The sequence below is a fragment of the Phaseolus vulgaris genome, chromosome 6 (genome assembly GCF_051622355.1).
Source record: "Phaseolus vulgaris cultivar YP4 chromosome 6, ASM5162235v1, whole genome shotgun sequence".
Taxonomy (NCBI): domain Eukaryota; kingdom Viridiplantae; phylum Streptophyta; class Magnoliopsida; order Fabales; family Fabaceae; genus Phaseolus; species Phaseolus vulgaris.
In genome coordinates, this window is record NC_143503.1 from 12,584,854 (window position 1) to 12,606,721 (window position 21,868).

Genomic DNA, 21,868 nt, shown 5'->3' on the forward strand with positions numbered 1-21,868 from the left:
TAAGAGTGGTGGTGACCTCGAAGGTGCATGAGAGGTAAGGATTGAGAGTGGTGAGGCCAACTCTACTTGGAAAGGGCGAATTTATGAAGATTAAAAGTCTAACCTAGGAGGTTTTGGGCAAGAAGTGAAATTGGCACAATTTGGCAGCAATTCACTAAGTATATTAATCTTGAATTTACATGACTCAAGCTCCTCTATATATAGCAAGAGTGGGCTGAATATGAAAAGAGAATTGGAGGGAATTTCAAATGAAAAGAACTTTGAAAGTGGCGCCCATTTTTACACTTAGCACATGGAGCACATGTAGCATATTTAACATGTGATGAAAAACATTTATCACATGTTAAATATGAAATATGTGGAAAATGTGCCTTGGTTAAACATAACCGGCCTTGGTTAAAATTAGGTGTTTTAGAAATCCTAATTTAACCAAGGTTGGTTTTTAGGTGCCAAATTTCATCTAAGGAAAAATTACAAATAAAAATCCTAATCTAATTTTGACAAGAAATTAAAAACTATTCTACACTAGAGTTTATGACATGTAGAATGCGTCCTCTTGACCCCTCTTTGACCATAACTCTAGTGGTTGCCTCAATTTGACATTTTGGTGGCCTTTCAATGGATTGGTGCTAGGGCCTCTTACATCATCTCCTCCCTCTTGAAAAGGATTTGTCCTCAAATCTAAGGCTTCATCCTCGTCGTTAGTAAGGGGATGTATGTGGCTGGATGGTGTCCATCATTCCCTCCTTCTTGAGAAAATCTATCATCAGATCCACAGGGCCGATCTCGGATAGCAGCCTCTTGCTTTGACAACTATGCTCGTCCTCCCAGATCAAACATCCATCTATGGGAATCATCAAATAAAGCAAATGTGTTAGTTTGAGCAGTTGTATAAAAATCAATTATATTAAGTTGCCTTTCGTCTTGTTTTTCTATTGTTTTTGGCAACATTTTACAAGATTTCTTTAGGGAGGAGTTCATAATTTTCTTTTCTTTCAAAACCTCAAGAGTGTTATCAACTCCAAAATGACTTATGAATCCTCCTTTATGTGACTCATTTACAAGGAGTTTTCTATATGTTATTTGGGGTATGCAAAGTTTTTCTTCTTTAAATAAGTACCCCTCATAAACATAAAACCCTCCATGTGCTCTATGTTGGTATTTAGCAAATGTGGATGCAAAATCTTGATAAAATTTAGATATGTTATCAAATCCAAGAATTTGGGCTCCAAGTTTTAAAAATAGGGCATGTTTCCTTGATAGAGCATCCACCACAATATTTGTATTTTCCTTATTGTATTTGACAACATATGGAATTTGCTCAAGAAATCCCATCCACTTTGCATGTATTTTAAACTTGTGTTGACTCTTTAAAGATTTTAAAGGCTCATGCAGGGCCCTCACAAGTGTATAGAGCTCTTTGTTATAGATGGGGTAGTTGAGGGTTGCACCATGAAGTTTTTCAATAAAATATGCAATTGGGTGCCCACCTTGCAACAACCCAACACCTATTCCTACTCCCAATGCATCACACTCTAGTTCAAAAGTTTTTTCAAAGTTTGGTAAAGCTAGAATGAGTGCATTGGTGAATTGAGCTTTCAACCTTTGAAAGGCTGACTCATGCTTCTCCATCCAACAAAATGAAGTGTCTTTCTTCACTAACTCATTGAGTGGTGAAGTTAGATTTGAGAAGTTAGGATCAATTCTCCTATGATAACTTGCTAGACCATGAAAACTCCTAACATCTCCTACATTTTGTTGTGCTGGCCATTCTTGGATGGCTTTGATTTTCTCGGGGTCAACATGTACCCCATTTTCATTAGCTATACAACCCAAAGACACTACACTATCAACATAGAAAGTGCATTTATCACTATTAGCAAACAAACTACTAGCCTTAAACACTAAGAAAACTTCCCTAAGGTGGCTTAGGTAATCATAAACTATGTAATCCCTCTTTAAAGATTCTATATTTACTATCCTTGTAAGGGGTGTTGTAAGATATTCCTCATTCTTTGTAGATCCCTCTTCTTCTTTTTCAAACAACCCCTCACTTGACTTTTCTATTTCTTTATTCTTTTTTTTTCTAATTTTCTTCACTCTCACTAGTTTCTTTTTCTTGGCTAATATTGTTAGCATTGTTCCTTAAGATCATAGATCTTTCATTGGAACAATGAGATGCTAATTGACTCTTACCAAGATATTCTAAACATTGAATTATTCTAGTGTGAGTGTGTGAGATATGCTCGGATAGGTTTTGGGAAAGTTCTAGAGATGTTTCTTTTATATGTTCTTCCCCTCTTTGGAACTCATCCCTTTCATAAGATACAAAGTATGAACTTTGTTTTTGACTTGATTGTTTTCTTAAAATTTGTTTTTCAACTTTAATGCTAGGTTGAATCAAGTCATTTAAATCTCTATAAGGTAAAAGTTCAACTTTGTTTCTTATCTCAAGTTTGAGACCACTTAAAAACCTAGATATGGTGGTTTGGTTTTCTTTGTTAATCCCTGCCCTTTTTATATATAACACCATCTTTTGCCAATATTCTTCTACACTTAGATTTTTTTTTTGGAGTCTTTGGAGCTTGTCCATTAACTCCCTATTATAATAGGAAGGAAGATGTCGGCGTCTTAAGGCTCCCCTAAGGTCATTCCAATATGCAATGGGAGGGTCCTTATGAAGGCGCCTTTCTCTCTCAAGGGCATACCACCAATACATAGCATTTCCTTGAAAACTTAAGGTGGCTAAGGGTACCTTTCTTTCCTCACTTACTCTATCGCAAGCAAACAATTGTTCTACCTTCATTTCCCAATCTAGATATGTTTCAACATTTTCTTTTCCATAGAAATGAGGTAGCTCTACCCTAACCTCCTATGGGTTTTCTTTTCTTTCCTTTCTAGCTTTCCTAGGGGATGGTTGATAGTATTCGTTGATCCTAAGGCTTTGTTCCCCATATGACTCATTACCCCTATAGCTAGATGGATGTGAACTCTTTTTGGATTTAGTGTATTCATTTTTAACCATTTTCAAATCATCTTGTATTTGAACAAATTGATCTTCATGATGCAATTGTCTTAATGAAAGTGCTTGAACATTTTGAGCAACTTTTTCCAAAAGGTTTTTAAGAATTGTCATATCACTTTCACTAGAATTGCGAGATGGAGAAGACATGGTTAAAGACTTGTGTCCTAAGTATTTTACCTCAAAAAAGATAAGGATAGTAGTGAAGGTAGCTTTCCAGGAAAGAGAGGTGAGTCACTAGGACTTCTTAAGTACCAAGTCTTTCTTTGCCAAAAACTATCCCTAAAAACTTGTCTCACACCTTTTTCTAAGTAAACTACGTGGGTCACAAGTAGAATGAAAACACAATTTTATGCAAAGAAAAACAATGCAAAGCAATTAACAATACAAAACAAGTAATTAAAGAAAAACAATTACTAAGCACAAATTAAAGATTGCTAACTAAAAAGCTTTAAACTAGACGATTCCTAAGGTGAAGCTTCTAGACACTTAGAGTCATTGAAGACACACTCACCGTCTACACGTAATTAATCCACTAATTAACCAAATTTAAATGTAATTACAACTCAAAGAAAATACAAAAGAAATTGAATTATACAAAAATAGAATTCAAATTTTCTAAACTATGCACTCCTTGGATTGTGATTGATCTTCCTTGTTGTGTTCTACAAAGTGTATGTATTTGTATTTGTATTTGTATTTGCTGCAGCTCCTTGCCTCAACCTCTTATGGTTAGTCTATTAAAATCTTCAAAACAGTACCTACTAAGTAGGGATGGACTCACCACAAGGTTAATTTCCACTTAATCAAGCACCAATTTTGAATTTTGTTCACCAACAATTTAGAGGTCAAGAAATGAAAGCAAAGAACAATTCAAATTTAAAATTAGGACAACAACAAATGGATTTGATTTATAGGACACAACTAGAAGGAGTATTGAATAATATTGGACAAACAATAAAAATAGGCACTCAACAAAAGGTGGTACACAAATTGATCCTAGAGAATGACACTAGAATTGATTAAAAAAACCAAAACAGTACTACTGGAAATTTAGGTCCAAAAAGCGTGACTTATAAAATTTATGCTGAGCTGGCTATTTGAAATCTGATTCTGAAAATTGAACCACAAACAATTCAAGGTCTTAGCAAACATTTGGCGCTGTAATCACACCAAAACTATGCACCAAATAATTGTGATAAATTTTTCAAAATTCTTGTCCAATTACTGTTTCTTTTGGCGCCAGGATGTACACTTTTTTTGTTTGATTTATCATTTTTTTTTTGTTTTATCTATTGATCTGATTCTTTTTTTCTTGATTTTCTAACACATCAATCTGTATAGATCCAGTTTTTCATAAATTTTTTTCAACGTATTTTAATTTCATAACAAAAAAGCAGCCAACACAGAATTTGAAAAACAGAGTATTCCAAATTTTGGAATTAAAAATAGATTGAAGAAACTTCAAAAACACAATGGAGTGGATGTATATGAATTTGTATGGATCTAACACACAAATATGAACTCAAACTAAAAAGAAAAATGCACCAAAGGATCAACAAACACAAAATTATAAATCTGGACTCAAATCAAATCAAGAAACCAAAATTATCAACAAAATCAACACTACATGTAATTAATGACAAACTAGGAGAAACATGACTTAGAAAAAAACACAATTGGATTCAAAAATTAAAATGACTCAAGACACACAATATGAACTGATTATAATTGCAAATAAGACTCAAATAAACTAAAAACAGAACAACAACACAATTCTATATGGATTCCTACACAAATTTGAAAATTAGAAGCTCAAGAACAATTTGAACACAATGCACCAATTGGATTTCTCCAAACAACACCTAAATCAAATTAAAATGTAAAAAACAGCAAGACAATATGGAGAATTGAAGAACAACACAGAAACAAGAAGAACACAAAAATTAAAATGAAAGAAGGCACTTAACTATTGAAGAACCATAACTCATGATACCAAATGATGGATTTGTGCCTTCATAGTTTCGATTTTTGTTGGTGAATGGCAGAAGCATCATGGATTGAAGATGAAGCAAGGTCCTCCTAAGAGTGGTGGTGACCTCGAAGGTGCATGAGAGGTAAGGATTGAGAGTGGTGAGGCCAACTCTACTTGGAAAGGGCGAATTTATGAAGATTAAAAGTCTAACCTAGGAGGTTTTGGGCAAGAAGTGAAATTGGCACAATTTGGCAGCAATTCACTAAGTATATTAATCTTGAATTTACATGACCCAAGCTCCTCTATATATAGCAAGAGTGGGCTGAATATGAAAAGAGAATTGGAGGGAATTTCAAATGAAAAGAACTTTGAAAGTGGCGCCCATTTTTACACTTAGCACATGGAGCACATGTAGCATATTTAACATGTGATGAAAAACATTTATCACATGTTAAATATGAAATATGTGGAAAATGTGCCTTGGTTAAACATAACCGGCCTTGGTTAAAATTAGGTGTTTTAGAAATCCTAATTTAACCAAGGTTGGTTTTTAGGTGCCAAATTTCATCTAAGGAAAAATTACAAATAAAAATCCTAATCTAATTTTGACAAGAAATTAAAAACTATTCTACACTAGAGTTTATGACATGTAGAATGCGTCCTCTTGACCCCTCTTTGACCATAACTCTAGTGGTTGCCTCAATTTGACATTTTGGTGGCCTTTCAATGGATTGGTGTTGGGGCCTCTTCCATCAGTCGGCCTGCATGACCCGCCCGCATGCCACCCCTGATAATTTCAGACCTACATTATACAAAAATTTTAAATGTCCAAAATATCCTTGCAATTTTCATTTGAAACATAACACTCTGAAGCTTTGTTTTTTTTATTGGTTGTTTCAGTGGAAGTGGAGGTAAGATTGAGCTCCACCAAGGTGCATTGGAGGTTGTGGTTGAGATTAGGAGGTCGGATTACATGAGTGATATAAGAATAGATGATTGAATATAAGTTTTGGTTGAAATGGTAACGATAGTGTTTTCCAAAACTTGGGTTTCGGAAAGACCTTTCAAATAAGAAATTTGAAAACATTTTATGTATATTTTATTGTTATAATTTTGGAAAGTCTATTCTGAAAGTGGGGTAATTTTCTTTACAAAAACAAGAATCTGAAAGTGATTTTGAAATGGAAAATGTATTCCATAAAGCAAAATTTGTAATGTCAGTTATAAATTTTGGAATACAAATTATGGTTGAGAAAATTTGGCTTACAGATTTGGGTTTCTAAAAGAGAAATTTCCTCTTCCGAAATTTATATTCCAAAATTCATAACTGACATTCCGGATTTTACTTTCCAGACTATGTTTTATTGGTTTTGAGTTTATTCTTTTATATTTTTTTTTGGCTTGATAGATAGATGAATATACTCAATTTATACACAGGAATATCAACTAAGGTTGATACGTGGGAGGAGCTAAAGGATGTTGGTATGGAATATCTTATAATTCATTAAATAATGAATGTAGGGCACATTAGTGTGTTGATGTGTTTGCGATAGATGAGGTAAAGGTCGAAAAGTATTTACATGTTTTGTATTTTTTTTAATCTTATTTTGTGAATCAAAGTTGAAGTTGACATGTGTTATTGTAGGTTTTTCTTACTCGAGATGACCTATTGAAGTGAACGAGGAAGGTTGCACTTGATTTTGGTTTTGTTGTTATATTAAGTTCTTGTACATGGAATGGGCAACGAGGAAGGATGACGTACATATTATTAGGTTGTGAGAAAGGAGATAAATACAAACGATATAAGAAGGACTTATAGGTTACTAAAAGTGGAACTAGAAAATGTGATTGCCCTTTTATATTGTGAGGGAAACCAGTAAAAGGTGGTGAAGGATGAATGGTAAAATTACATTGTGGGTCTTATAATCATGACTTGGCAGAGATGTTGGTAGGTCATTTGTATGCTGGAAGATTAATAAGTTTATGCTTGTGGATATGATAAAGACTTTAATGAAGTCTAAAAATATTTTGCTAATAATGAAAGAGCATAATGAGAACAAGGTGACCACCATAAAACAAGTTTATAATGCAACAAATCAGATCGAGGTCATAAAATTAAAATGCAACAATTGATAATGTTACTTAAGCATGACATGTATGTTTATTGGTGTAGGTTTGATGAGGGGTCGAATGTCTTGCAGGATATATTTTGGACACAACCTAGTTCATTGAAATTACTGAATTCCTTTTACATTGTATTAATAATGGATAGTACATACAAAATTAACAAGTACATGATACCCTTACTTAAGGTTGTTGGTATTACATCAAAGAGGTTGACTTTTTCATATGCATTTGCGTTACTATAATTTGGACATCAAGATAATTGTTTGGGGCCTTAAGAAACTTAAAGGGTTGTTTTTTAGGTTGATGTATACCCTAGGGTTGTGGTCAGTGATAGAGATCTTGATTTAATGAATATTGTATTTCCCAAAGCTTGTAATCTCATATGTCGATTTCACATTGATAAAAATGTCAAAGCAAAGTGTAAAATGTTAGTGTGTTCAATACAAACATGGAATCAAGGGATGGAATCTTGGTGATCTATTGTAGATTGTGACAATGTACATCCATTTGAAGATTGTGTACAGACTTTTGAACTGGTTTATTTTTTGTCGCCTATATTGGTTGAATACGTTAGTGGAGCTTGGTTACGTCCACACAAGGAAAAATTTGTTAAGGCATGAACGGACAGGGTGATGCACTTAAGCAACACAACAAGTAATAGGTATGTTGTGTATTGTATATGTTTGCTTTCCTTTGTACGGTTTCTGTTAAACATTGGATTGGTGCATAATATTGTTTTCCTTGTAGGGTTGAGGTTGCACATTGGAGTTCAAAGAGAATGCTCCAGACCTCCATGGGAGACTTATGCTTCTGTTAGGAGTTGATAAGTGTCTAATTTCAGTAATATTTCATATTAAAATATAGGCACTTATGAGAATTTATTGCTAATTTACATATAAAATAATCCCTAATTTATGAATTTATACCTTTTTACATTTTTATGAGATTTATTTGAATAAAAGCATTTTATTCCCAAATAAATTTGGTGTTAATTGCAGATTTCTAGGGAAGATTGAAGATTTGGAATAAAGGAGAATAATTTGAGCTAAAAAGATAAAGACGGAAGGTCCCAGAATGGAAAAAGATATAAAGAAAGATTGAGCCTTTTTTTAGTTTTATCATTTAGCCCATTAGCGCGACACAGGAAGCAACCTAACCCTAGAAAACTAGGATAAATAGAGGGCTAGAGGCTCAACCCTAGGGTGCCAGATTGAGAGGAAAACACCATAGAGTGAATTGTAACCCAATTGGGAGAATGGAAGGTGCTAGAAGTATGCGTGGCTAATTCTACCCTTTGGGGTTGGGAGTAATCTGCTCAAACTCTTATGTATTGAGGTGATATCTTATATATTAATATTCAGTTCTTGGTTGATTATTGGTATTTTTTTTTACTTTTAACTTTCCGTGATAAATTGAGAATCTTAAATCTGACCGGGAGGTATTTTTAGGGTTCGGACCTAAACAACAATACTTAACATATTTGAGTGCTAGGAATAGACTTGAAATGTTAATTGCTATTAAACGTCTGAGCTTCGTTCTAAGTTGTTCTTATAATTATGCGAGGGATCGATAGTTAGGGGACATTCTTAAGGATTTTATATGCGAGGAATCGATATAAATGATTTTTATACGGGCATCAATTTCAATCAAAGAACTTAATATTGACATGCTAATCAAAATACTTGAGAGTGAGAGAGATGAAACTAATCCTTATTTTTCAATTGAAAATTCTTTGTCTGTTTTCTTATTGATCAGTGCTACCGCAATTAATTCAAAACTCTTTTAATTGTTGTTCTGTTTTTATATTTAGCGATTATTGTACTCGATAATTCATTGTTCCTTGTGGGATCGATATCCGTCCTTAGGACAATTATTACTTTTGACAAACGCGATGCACTTTCCGTAAAAAGTCATCAGGAGTCCATGAACAAGATGATTATCTTGAAACATACTGAATTAAAACTTCAATTGAAAAGAGTTTGCATGTGGCGAGTCCTGTCTTTAACATGACAAGATACAAGAAATTGCTTGGCTTTGTGTCCAAATATGCTTTACAATATATTGCTGAAGAGAATGATCAACTTGAATATGTTGGCATAGATAATTCTCTTTATGGATGTACCCTTAGACCTACTCACGGTCTTCCTTGTGCTTGTGAATTGACTTCCTTTGGTGTGGATAACATTTCACTTCAATCAATGCATGTCATATAGACACAATTAAGCTTCTCTGATACTTCAAGTGATATTCTTTTAACAGAGTTATCCGCCCAATAAGACTTTTATTTTATAATGAATCACTTTAAAGAGGTTGACATTGCTAGCAAGCTTAACGTAAGAAATAAGTTGCGCGAAATTGCATATTGATGAGTATAATTCTATTCACACATAATAGCTTTAATCGTAGATTCTTGGATTATAATCATGGATAAATATCAGTATTTTAATTAATATTCTTCTAATTGGGTTTATTTGGGCCATAATTGTTTGTGTTAATTTTGTATTTTTAACCAAAGTTGCTTCTTTGGAATCAAAAGTATGAAATGAAATATGAGATAAATAATTAGATAATTAAATTTGCAAATATCTTAGAAAAATAATTGAAAGCAAATCTTCTGCAGGGATATTATCTCAAAATCATGCAATTAAAACCCTTGTGCAAAACCTTTCAAAAATAGAGAAAATATACTTTGAAGATATTATTCAAGAAAATCTTTTGCAATATCTCTCATAATAGTGTTGGAATAAACTACAATCAATGCGCAAATCTGAAGAAAAATTGGAAACAATATATCTGGAAGATAAGCAAGAATAAAATTTGAGATTGATTGGGAATGAAGATATTTGTTTAATAATCTGAAACAAGAAACGAAAAATATGATAATTGTAAAAAAAATATTATAAGGCAGATTTTGAATATGATTTTGTGCAATGAAAAGAAGATTATAAAAGAGACTTCAGAGGAAGAAAGAAAAGAGCTTTTGGATCGCGTTTCATAGTAGCAAACACATTCTTAACCTAGTTTTATTTCCTTTTTGTATTTTTCTTATTTTTACCTCCACATGGAAGGCTAAAACCTTTTTTGGTTTGATTCTCTTGTAATTCCCCATTGAGTTCTCGAGTTCTGAGCAATAAAAGTTAAATTTTTCAAGTCTTAATAGCAGTTCTTTTAATCTTTTGATCTCTTGGAAAACTGGTTTTTGTGAGAGGTTGTACTTGAAGGCGTGATTGCGTCTTCCTTGTCTTAAATTTTGGTTTCTTAGTTCACATTTTTTCGATTAATTTCTTGGGTGCATGATCTAATAGAGAGGAGAGAAACATTTCATAAGTACATGCTTGGATACAAGTGGGGTATTGAATACATCACTATACACATGTTTTGTTAATAAGATTCGGTTGAATTGGATTAACACATGTTTGATTTAGTTTAACCCTGTGTGAGAATTGAAGGGTGATAATCTTTAGATAACATATGAAGAACTCATTGGTGGAGGAACTTGAGAGTCAATTTGTTTCCTTTTATTGTTTTATAATCTTTACTTTATTTTTCTGCACAACTATCTAAATCCCCTTTTATCTTTATTGTTATTGTTAACTTTGCTTGCTTGGAGATAGATTTTGAACACTAATTTGCTAATTTTACTATTGGATTCGTTGCGAGACAACTTGGGGTTATCTAACATTAATTATAATATTATCTTTCTAGCGTTAAACAGTCTAGGACTGGTTAGATGGTCTACACTGGAATCCTTTTAATTTGATTGCTAAATGACAACTATCACATATCCAGATCAGACATCTATGTGCACACCATATGAGAAGGTGAAAACGAAAGGTGCTCTAAAGGGTCGTGCTACTAAATTCACAAGATACAACTGAATCTCATCTTACTTTGAGAATGTTGATGCCCTACATTCACAATGTGATAGTTGTTCTACTAGGAAATCTAGCAAGGAATTCATGAAAGACAATGAAGCAACTAAATCAATCCCCTTGTTAGATCAATTTTATGTTGGGTTTCATGTATACATTGTTGATTTTGTTGATGTTAAGGTTGATGACATTGTGATTGTTGAACCAAGTAGTGTTCAAGCTTTGAAGAATCCAAACCCTTTGAAGGATGTTGAAGGCTAGGTTGTGCTTGCTGTTGCTGAGCTGTCTTAGATAGGATATGGGGTAGATTGTTTATGTAATCCACTCTTGATTGAATCCAAAGCATAGGCATTCTCAATCTTTTTAAAAGAAAAGTGTTTTTCAAACTAAGTGAAAAACAACCGATTGTTTTGTCGAAAGAACCGATTGTTTTATACTTAGGAGTTTTTAGAAAAGGTTGAAAACTGTTTTTCAAATGGTTGAGCTGTTAAAACCAAAACAACCAATTGATTCGTGGAAACAACCGATTGTTTGTTTTGGTACCATAACAGAAAAATGGTTTGTGCTTTGACTGAGCATTAAATGTTTTTCTAACTGTTTACGCTCCAGTCTTTAATGCTTTGACCAATCTTTAAATGCAATGAATAGTTTGTTAAGATTTGATAACAAACAACATCTTTGAATATATTCATAAAAACAGATTTGAGTTTTAAGAAAAGAAGAAAAAGAAGTTTTTGAGATTTTCAAAGAGTTGAGATTGCTTAGAGATTGATCAAAGAGTGTGAGATAGGGTTTCTGCTTGTATTGATTTCAGAATTGCTTCTGTAACAAGTGTAATCCTTGTATCTGTTGAACAAGAATCTTTGTGTGGTTGTTGAGAAGTGTTGTGTGTTCTTGAGGGGATCGGGATCAGCATTCTTAGTGTTGGTGTGTTGGCCAAGAGAAGTGTGTGTCTTGAGGGGATCAAGGTCACTTTCTTGGTTGTGTTGTAAGTGATCTAGGTTTGATTGCTTAGTGGAATTCCTCAGTGGTTTCTGAGAAGACTGGATGTAGCTCTGTGTTAGAGTGAACTAGTATAAACTTCTGTGTGCATTCTCTCTCTCCTTAATCTCTTTAAATTCAGTTTTGATATTTGCAAAGTGGTATAAACAACCGATTGTTTTTCTGGTGCTGTTGTTTTTTGTTTTGAGTTTTTGGCAAACTGAATTCTTTATCATTTATTTCTCGAGATAATTTCATTCTTGACTTAAAAGTTTGCGAAAACCCTCTTTAAACAATTCACCCCCCCTCTAGTTTAAAGCCATCCTTTCTAACAATTGGCATCAAGAGCTTGGTTCTTGAAAGTTATTCAAGTGTGATCCTAAAAACTGTTTTTGATCGCTGATAGACTACCTTTTGGGGAAGGTGCTTCAATCAACAGACCACCTCTGTTTTGTGGTTAGAAAACTACCAATTTTGGAAAGTGAGAATGAAAATCTTTATGGAATCACTTGACAAAGGAATTTGGGATGCAATTGAAAATGGTCCTTTTGTCCCAATGTTTGAAAAAGATGGATCTTTCATTGAAAAGCCTTGGGCTCAATGGACTGATTCAGAAAGCAAGAAGGCCAAATTCGATTGCATTGCCAAAAATATAATAACCTCTGCTTTAAATTCAGATGAGTTTTTCAGGGTCTCTCAATGCAAATCATCAAAAGAAATGTGGGACACCTTGGAGGTAACTCATGAAGGTACAAATGAGGTGAAAAGAGCTAGGAAGCATACTCTAATCCAAGAGTATGAGATGTTCAGAATGCATAAAGGTGAAACAATTGTTGAGGTGCAGAAAAGATTCACGCACATCATCAATCATCTAATGAGCCTTGACAAGCCTTTGAAAAGGAAGAGCTAAACATCAAGATCTTGAAATGTCTTGATAGAGCATGGCAACCCAAGGTAACTGCTATTTCCGAATCAAAAGATCTAACATCCTTGAGTGTGGCTTCTTTGTTTGGCAAGCTTAGGGAGCATGAGTTAGAGATGAATCGACTCAATGTTCAAGAAAGTGAAGACAAGCACGTAAGGAGCATAGCCTTAAAAGCTTCCAAGCACAAAGGCAAACAAGAATCCAGTGATGAGGAAAACCTTAGCTTGCTGTCAACAAAAGTTTAGCAAATTCTTGAAGAGGAACCGCAACAAGGACAACAACAAAGATAGGTATCGAAACAAGAAATCTAATGATTTTAATTCAAATAACTATACTTGTTTTGGTTGTGGTGAGCAAGGTCACAAAAAGGCAAATTGCCCAAACAAAAGCAAGGAGAAGAAGTCTAGTAACAAGGAAAAGAAGAACAAGACAAAGAGAGCCTACATAGCTTGGGATGAAAATGAGGTATCGTCATCAAGTTCTTCATCAAGTAAAGATGAGAAAGCAAACATCTGTTTGATTGCAGAAGATGATAATGAATCTTGTAGCTCAAATGAGGTAAGTTCATGTGCTTCTTTAAATGAACAAAATTACAGTGAATTGCTGAAGCTTTTCAAGAAACTCACGATGAAGCTAATCGATTGGTACTTTCAAACAACCGATTGAAAGAACTTAACAGCTGGCTGGAAAAGAGAGTGAAATCACTTCAAGATGAGATTGAAAAATCAAAAAATGATTTCAAAAACCTGGAAAATCATTTCAAAAATGCTTTTTGCAAGTGTGACACTCTCATTTGCGAAAATTGTGAAAATCTTGAGAAAAAAGTGCATTATCTTGTTGACAATGTGGACAAGCTTTCAAAAGGGAAATCTAACTTTGAGAATGTCTTGGCATCTCAAAGCTGTGTTTTTGGAAAGGCTGGTTTAGGTTTCAATCCACAGAACCAACAAGATAAGTTTTCAAATTTTTTTTAAGAAAGCCAGTAAAACAACCGATTGTTAAATCGAAACAACCGGTTGTTACATTCTTTTATTGCATAAAGAAGGGTCATTCGATAGATTCTGCAAAATAAGGAAGTTCCCTGTTCCTAGAGGCTACATGAAATGGATTCCTAAAGGATGTGAGGTTCCAAATGAGAAAAAGAAACCAATTGGACCCACATTTGTGAAGGGACCAAAACTTGTTGCTTGAACTCATGCTTGTGCAGGAAATCTAAAGAAGAGTGAAAGACTGAGTCATCTCATCAAGTTTTTGGAAGGAAAAGGTCAACATTGAAGTTGAATCAATGTTATGTATCTGTCCAAAAGCCCTGAACAGTCAAATTGAGGATTCTTGATCTCAAAGCACGTGGCTCATTGAAAGAACAACACAAAGGATAAGACCTTCCTTATCTCTGTTATTAATTTCTATTTTTAAGTTCTTTTACATGTTTGTATAACCTCTTTAAAGTGTTCAATTTCATCTGCTTTGATTTATTTCTGCTCATGCTTAAAAATTCAAAATGATTACCGATTGTTTTCTCGAAACAACCGATTCTTTTGAGTCTGACAACACTGTGAAGAAATTAATTTAATTTCCATTTTGAATTTCTATCCGTTGCAGATCAAATTAAAGAGAGAATCCTTGGTCTATGAACCAGTGTTGAAAGCTGATCACGCTCAGAAAGAAGTTACAACACTCATAAAGGAATATATTCCAAAATCTTGGAAATTCAAGAGCCTTAATGACTAGTCAAAGATCACATGTGAAGACCATGTGATTTTCTGCTTTTTCTGACGTTTTCTGTGTAGGGCATGGTCAAGTCCTCTCTCTCTGAAAATCTGGTACCCACTCATGTCATTAAATGCTTTATGATTCTATTTGTGCTATAAAATTTGTTGCAGTTGATCTTCCACAAGAACAACCAATTGCAACATCTATTGCAAAATCTGTGAGTGAGCTTTTCTCTGCTTTTCATCTCTGCCATCATGGACTCAACTCCTCCCACCTCAAGAAGAGTCAAATCCAGAGCAGTAAGGTCTGGAGGAAGGCTTGAAGGATGGTTTTCTGGTGATAATGATCTTATTGAAAGATATAGATTTGAGACTAGCACCAAAGTGATAAACAACCCTAAAGTTGTTTGCTTTGATTGGCTGAAAAGCCAAAAGCTGGACAATGTCAGAAGGCTCCTCAAAGATCAGTCCCTTAGAAAGTTCTTGGAGATGAAAGGGAATATCTATCCAAATTTGATAAGAGTTTTCTACACAAATCTCAAAGTTTGAGGGAAACAACCTTGTTTCTCATGTAAAAGGTGTAGATATGGAGATTACACATGAAGTGTTGACTGCTGTAGCTGGTCTAAAGTACTCAGGCCTCAGAATTAACAAGGGGAACCTTGGAGTAGTGGAGGACTTCAACAAAGTTCAATACTACAAGAGTTGCTTGAAAAACCAAAATGCACAAGTTAGGACTTGTTCGGTTGGTGACTTAAGGATTGATGAAAGGTTGCTTGCCCTTATTGTGACTTGGATTTTAACTCCAAGGGGGAGCAATCATTCAGTGCTTACTGAGGAGGATCTGGTGTACATCTTCTGCATTATGAAGAAGATCAGAATTAATTGGTTTCACATCATCAAAGAGCACATGCAAAAGGCAATGAGGTTAAGTGACTATCACTATCCATATGCTGTTTTGATTTCTAAATTTCTGCTCTATTTTGTAGTGAACCTAGAGGATGAAACATCTGAGTTGGTCAAGTCAACTCAAGAGTTGAACAATGGATCTCTCAGCAAAATGGGTTTTACCAAAGTAGGTGGAAAATGGATTAGCAAAGATGGTGACTTTGGAGCCTCATCTAGGGCTGCTGCTGATCATGAACAAGATGAACATGCTGCAGATATGGATTTTCAACATGAAGATTTACCTGAAGCACATCAAGATGTTGGACCTAGTGCTGGTGCTGGAAATCAAGAAGAAAGAATGCAATCCATGTCTTCTTTTGAAGAACTCTTGATTAATAGGCTTGATAGCTTTGCGGAGAATCAAAGGAATCTCCATGATCTTTGTGTCAGCAATTTCCAGAGGATTGATAACAGGTTTGACAGCATGGATGCACGTTTCATGACTCTAGATGAACAGATTGAGGCAGCACAGAACCAAATCTTTGATCTTCAATATGTTGATGATGATGAATGAAGAAAAACAACCGGTTGATGTATCGAAACAACCAATTGTTTTTTATGGTTGTATCATTTTTCTATTTTTTCTGCTTTTGCTGTTTAAATCTGATGTATTGAGAACAATTATCTTGTTTATCTCTTCGTTTTTTTCTATTTGTGAAGACAAATAGGGAGAGATATATGCTGTGTTTAATTTCAGTTTTTTATTTTCTGCAAAACAGTTTTGGATGAGTGAAACCTTATAAATTTTTGCTCCTATAATTGTTTGTTGTTTGCTATTTGCTCTGATATTATATTCTGAACCTCTATATTTGTTTTTGTGCTAACCAAATATCAGAAGTTCTGTGTTTTGCTTAAAAACTGTGCTTTGTAGAAACTGCTTCAGATTCAATCAGGTACAACACAAACATCAGTGATTTGTCTTCATCAAATAGGGGGAGATTGTTGAACCAAGTGGTGTTCAAGCTTTGAAGAATCCAAACCCTTTGAAGGATGTTGAAGGCTAGGTTGTGCTTGCTGTTGCTGAGCTGTCTTAGATAGGATCTGGGGTAGATTGTTTATGTAATCCACTCTTGATTGAATCCAAAGCATAGGCATTCTCAATCTTTTTAAAAGAAAAGTGTTTTTCAAACTAAGTGAAAAACAACCGATTGTTTTGTCGAAAGAACCGATTGTTTTATACTTAGGAGTTTTTAGAAAAGGTTGAAAACTGTTTTCCAAATGGTTGAGCTGTTAAAACCAAAACAACCAATTGATTCGTGGAAACAACCGATTGTTTGTTTTGGTACCATAACAGAAAAATGGTTTGTGCTTTGACTGAGCATTAAATGTTTTTCTAACTGTTTACGCTCCAGTCTTTAATGCTTTGACCAATCTTTAAATGCAATGAATAGTTTGTTAAGATTTGATAACAAACAACATCTTTGAATATATTCAGAAAAACAGATTTGAGTTTTAAGAAAAGAAGAAAAAGAAGTTTTTGAGATTTTCAAAAAGTTGAGATTGCTTAGAGATTGGTCAAAGAGTGTGAGATAGGGTTTCTGCTTGTATTGATTTCAGAATTGCTTCTGTAACAAGTGTAATCCTTGTATCTGTTGAACAAGAATCTTAGTGTGGTTGGTGAGAAGTGTTGTGTGTTCTTGAGGGATCAAGATCAACATTCTTAGTGTTGGTGTGTTGACCAAGAGAAGTGTGTGTCTTGAGGGGATCAAGGTCACTTTCTTGGTTGTGTTGTAAGTGATCTAGGTTTGATTGCTTAGTGGAATTCCTCAGTGGTTTCTGAGAAGACTGGATGTAGCTCTGGGTTAGAGTGAACCAGTATAAACTTCTGTGTGCATTCTCTCTCTCCTTAATCTGTTTAAATTCAGTTTTGATATTTGCAAACTGGTATAAACAACCGATTGTTTTTGCGAAACAACCGATTGTTTTTCTGGTGCTGTTGTTTTTGTTTTGAGTTTTTGGCAAACTGAATTCTTTATCATTTGTTTCTCGAGATAATTTCATTGTTGACTTAAAAGTTTGCGAAAACCCTCTTTAAACAATTCACCCCCCCTCTAGTTTAAAGTCATTCTTTCTAACAGTGATTACGTTTTGTTGTTGCACTTTTAGGTATGGGAGAGGAGTCATGTTTTGTTGTGCAAATGAGCTTGCTTAATGAAATGAATCAGTGGCGGCAAGAATATGTAAATTTGTTTAGAGGTGATGAACAATATGAATATTTGAAGAATACAGTTCTTGTTGGCCGCATGTCAACGGTATCACCCAATCAACCTATATGATTTTCTTTATTTGGTACATATTTGTCATAAAAATTCAGATAATATCTTTATATCATTTGCAGGAAGGTACAAATATGTGAATGAACATTCTGGATATGTGATATGATATTGTCAATCAATATAATATCATTCTTGTGTGTTTGTCTTTGAAACAATCAATGACTATTTTTCCTTTAAGGACACAACCACCATCTAATTTGAGCCACCATCACATTATTGCAATTGGACACATGTTTGGAAATCATTTGTTCATGTATACTTCAATTACGAAATGTTCCTATTTAATTTGGTATTAAGTTAATAACTATTTAACTATAATTTGTAATTGTTATTGCAAGTTGAGATGCAAGAAAGGTTGCCCAATTCCACAAACAAATATATTATGGCTTACCCATTGTTATCCAACCATTCAAACTTGGTCTTCATATTACACAACTAAGATGCCAGTTTCTACATAGATAATGTCCATAAGACGACATCTATATTTCAATTTATAATCAATGAAAATGTAATAATTCATTTTAGTTATGATTTACACAATTGTTGTATGTACCAACTAATTTAATTATCAGTTCATTTAAACTTAAATAGTAAACAAACAATAAATTTCATAATAGTTAAACTAATACCATTTTCATTGAAGTTAACGTACTTTCAATTACAAAAAGGAATATCTAAATAACATAAAAAAAAACTACATATAGTGTTAATGCCTCTTAATGTACACAACCCTTTTCTCAGTCGCTCCTCAGGCTAACATGAGGGTTGTGTGTGACCTTTCCCATGAACGGGTACCTTCAACGACATCACCTTCATCCACCATGAGTTTCAACGTCTTTGCAATCCTCCGACATATACCATACAACAATGAAAAAAATTATATTAAAGCGAAATTAACATATTTAAACCATCAATAAATAATGACAAATTCATTCCACATCTGGATGCCCAATATAAGAGTCAGAGGGTCCACTGACTCCAACGTTTGCATCTGCATCAGGGGGTCTCACTACACCACAATCATCCTCACCCATTTGGCTTATATATAAAAGTGATACAGATCGATACCAATTCATATATCATGCAACACATGCTTTGAGATGTGGTGCAAGAATGACATCATGGATAACATAATCATTAAAATCCAACCATCGTCAATCAACTTTAGCTGTAGATAGATTGCCATCTATCACTACAAATGGGTGGTGAGGGACAAACTACACATATTTGTACTGAAGAAGAACACGTTCAAGCAAGTGCAACTGTCTGCATGTGCCCAAGCAAATGTACCCCAAAAATAAGGAGACCCAATCAAAAGGAGGAGTTGCCATATGGTCGTCATAAGGGGTAAATCTGACTTCATGCAATCTGATCATATCTAACTACAATCGAACAGAATCAAGTGAGTCTACCGACATCATATCGCATGCACCGAGGCTCATACTCCCCATACTTGGTCCGCAAACATTTGACACCTATGGATGGAAAATGCTCGTATATTCAGGCTTGCTACAAGGTTGCATACCCGACTACATGCCTTGTATTTGTGTAGCTAGCATCTCCTAACTGCTTGTACATGTGGATTAATGCAACTGTCACCCATACGAATCCCCCCGTATGCCTCAAATCCACAAAAAATCCTAGATAGGAAACACTTACTGAGGTTGCACTATTATCTGCAAAAATAGTGCAACCAACTAGGTGGAATAAATACGTTGTAGTAATAACTGTCCACTGTCTGTTATTGAATGTGTCATCATAGACCTCCCTCAACCAACTTAAAAGCACATGACCACCCCAACAATCTCATTAGTTGTTGCTTCACGATCAACACAAAGTGACTCAACCAACAAATCTATCGCCACAACTACATCTAAGGTCGGGTACGTGTAGAATTGCCCAATAATCGAGATGAGCAACATATTTGACACATCATCTAATGTGATGGTGAACTCTCTAATAGGTCGATGAAATGTGTTTGTATATGCATGTCAACTCTCTACAAAGGCACACAACATGTTTGTCGTATCATAACTAGCACCAATCAGACCACCTAGGCTAGACAACTATACTGGAACAATTATGCGCTCATGTCATGCTCTCAGCTTAATAATTTTCTCCCATGAGAAACCACTTTATGTTCACCACGATCCTACAATAGCCAATGAATATCATTTTAGAATTCAAATTACTAAATAACAGACAAAATTTTCCAATTGCATAACAACATTATTACTTACCACATCTTTTCATAATTGTCTTGCCACATGGTCCTTATAAGTAACAAGTAAAAACTTATCAACTAGCCTCTAGGATAGCTTTTATCTTCCACATGTGGTTTCGCAAGTGCTTCCCCATACACATCCTCGTATTGAACATTTTCTTCACCCAAATCACCTTCCAAAATATTACTAGGCCCACCACGATGTCTTCTTGTAACAAATGCAGTTGCTCGTACTTGATCTGCTTGAGAACTTCCACCTCTTGTTTTGGACATTTTACTCTGCTTGTACATGAATAATATCTCAAAAGTTAATTGAAAAAAAAACAAAAAAAAAATCCGCATTAGATAGTTTGGAACAACTTTTCTAGAAGCATATTCTGGAAAGGCTATTCTAGAAATTTGTTTCATAATGCCTAAAGCAAAAAGGTCTATCATAACACAAAATGCGGAATGCAATATGGTACAACTAAACCTACATAATGCAAAATTTGGAATATTTTCACTTAACAAAATCCAAAAGTAAAAAAAAAAAATGCAATTCACTTTTCTTCTTTCGCATGAACTGCATTTGATAATAGACTAGAGAACCACCGAAAAACACCTCCAATGCATCAATGAACAACCAATAGGACTCACACAAAACACCCATAAATTGCACTACACAACTACCAAAATAGTGTTATTCACGCGTAAAGGAACACAATAAAACCCTAAAACTTTTAAAGAAAATTTGGAGGGGTATTTTGGTCATTTTACCTATATGATATAGTGTAGGTTGCAAAAAGGATATACTGCACGAAGCAAAAATCAAAATTTGATTGTTAATTTTTTACATTGTATTTGCTCCATTTGGGTTTCTCTAAGCCTTCCTTCATTTTGGCAATTGCTTCCTGCACCCAATCAATTTTGACTCCCACCTAAAGAAAATTTTAAAACCCTATTCTGTCCTTTTCACACATTTGCTTATGGATTTCAATATTCGGAAGTCATTTTTATACATTCTGGATTTCGAAATCCGAAAGGTCACTTTCATATTTCATTTAAGCTTCCAGAAGTGAGTTACGAGTTCCAGATTTTCATATCCGGAATGGTGTGTTGTAAATGGTGATGAGGATTGAGATTTGTAACTCATTTATGTTTGCTTACAGATCTTGACATCCAGAAGGTCATTTATGCTGTCCAAATAAACTTTCGGATGGTGAAATCCGGAAGTGACATATTAGTTATGGATTTGTATATCCGGAACTTTGTAATTTAACTTACGGATATGAATATCCAGAAGGCAAAAATTTAAAATCATTAAGGACAAAATGGACAATTTACATGAGTGTGTTGGGTGCAAATCTGAATTGATATGGTGCAGGGAGAATCAACCCTTCATTTTTCTAGTATGGTTTTGGGCTTATTTTGTTTGGGTTTGTTGCACTTATCTGATTGGACTGCTTCTTCATGCACCTCCATACCTTCTTCTCTCACCTCCATAAATTTTCGAATTTTTGAAAATGCCCCTCTATAATATTTTGGATTACGTAATTTGGAAGTCATTTTTTAAATTTGTAATTAACTTCCGGATTATATAATCTAGAAGCCTTTTTTCAGATGCATGATTACTTTCTGGATTACATAATCCGGAAGTCTTATTTAGCTTCCGGATTATGTAATCCGAAAGTCTTTTTTCAAATGAGTTTCCGGATTACATAATCCGAAAACTAATCTATGGAAGTGACACAAGAAAGATAAAAATGTATTTTCTTGTGTATGGAGGTGGCAGAAGAAGATATGGAGGTGCAGGAAGAAACAGTCCTA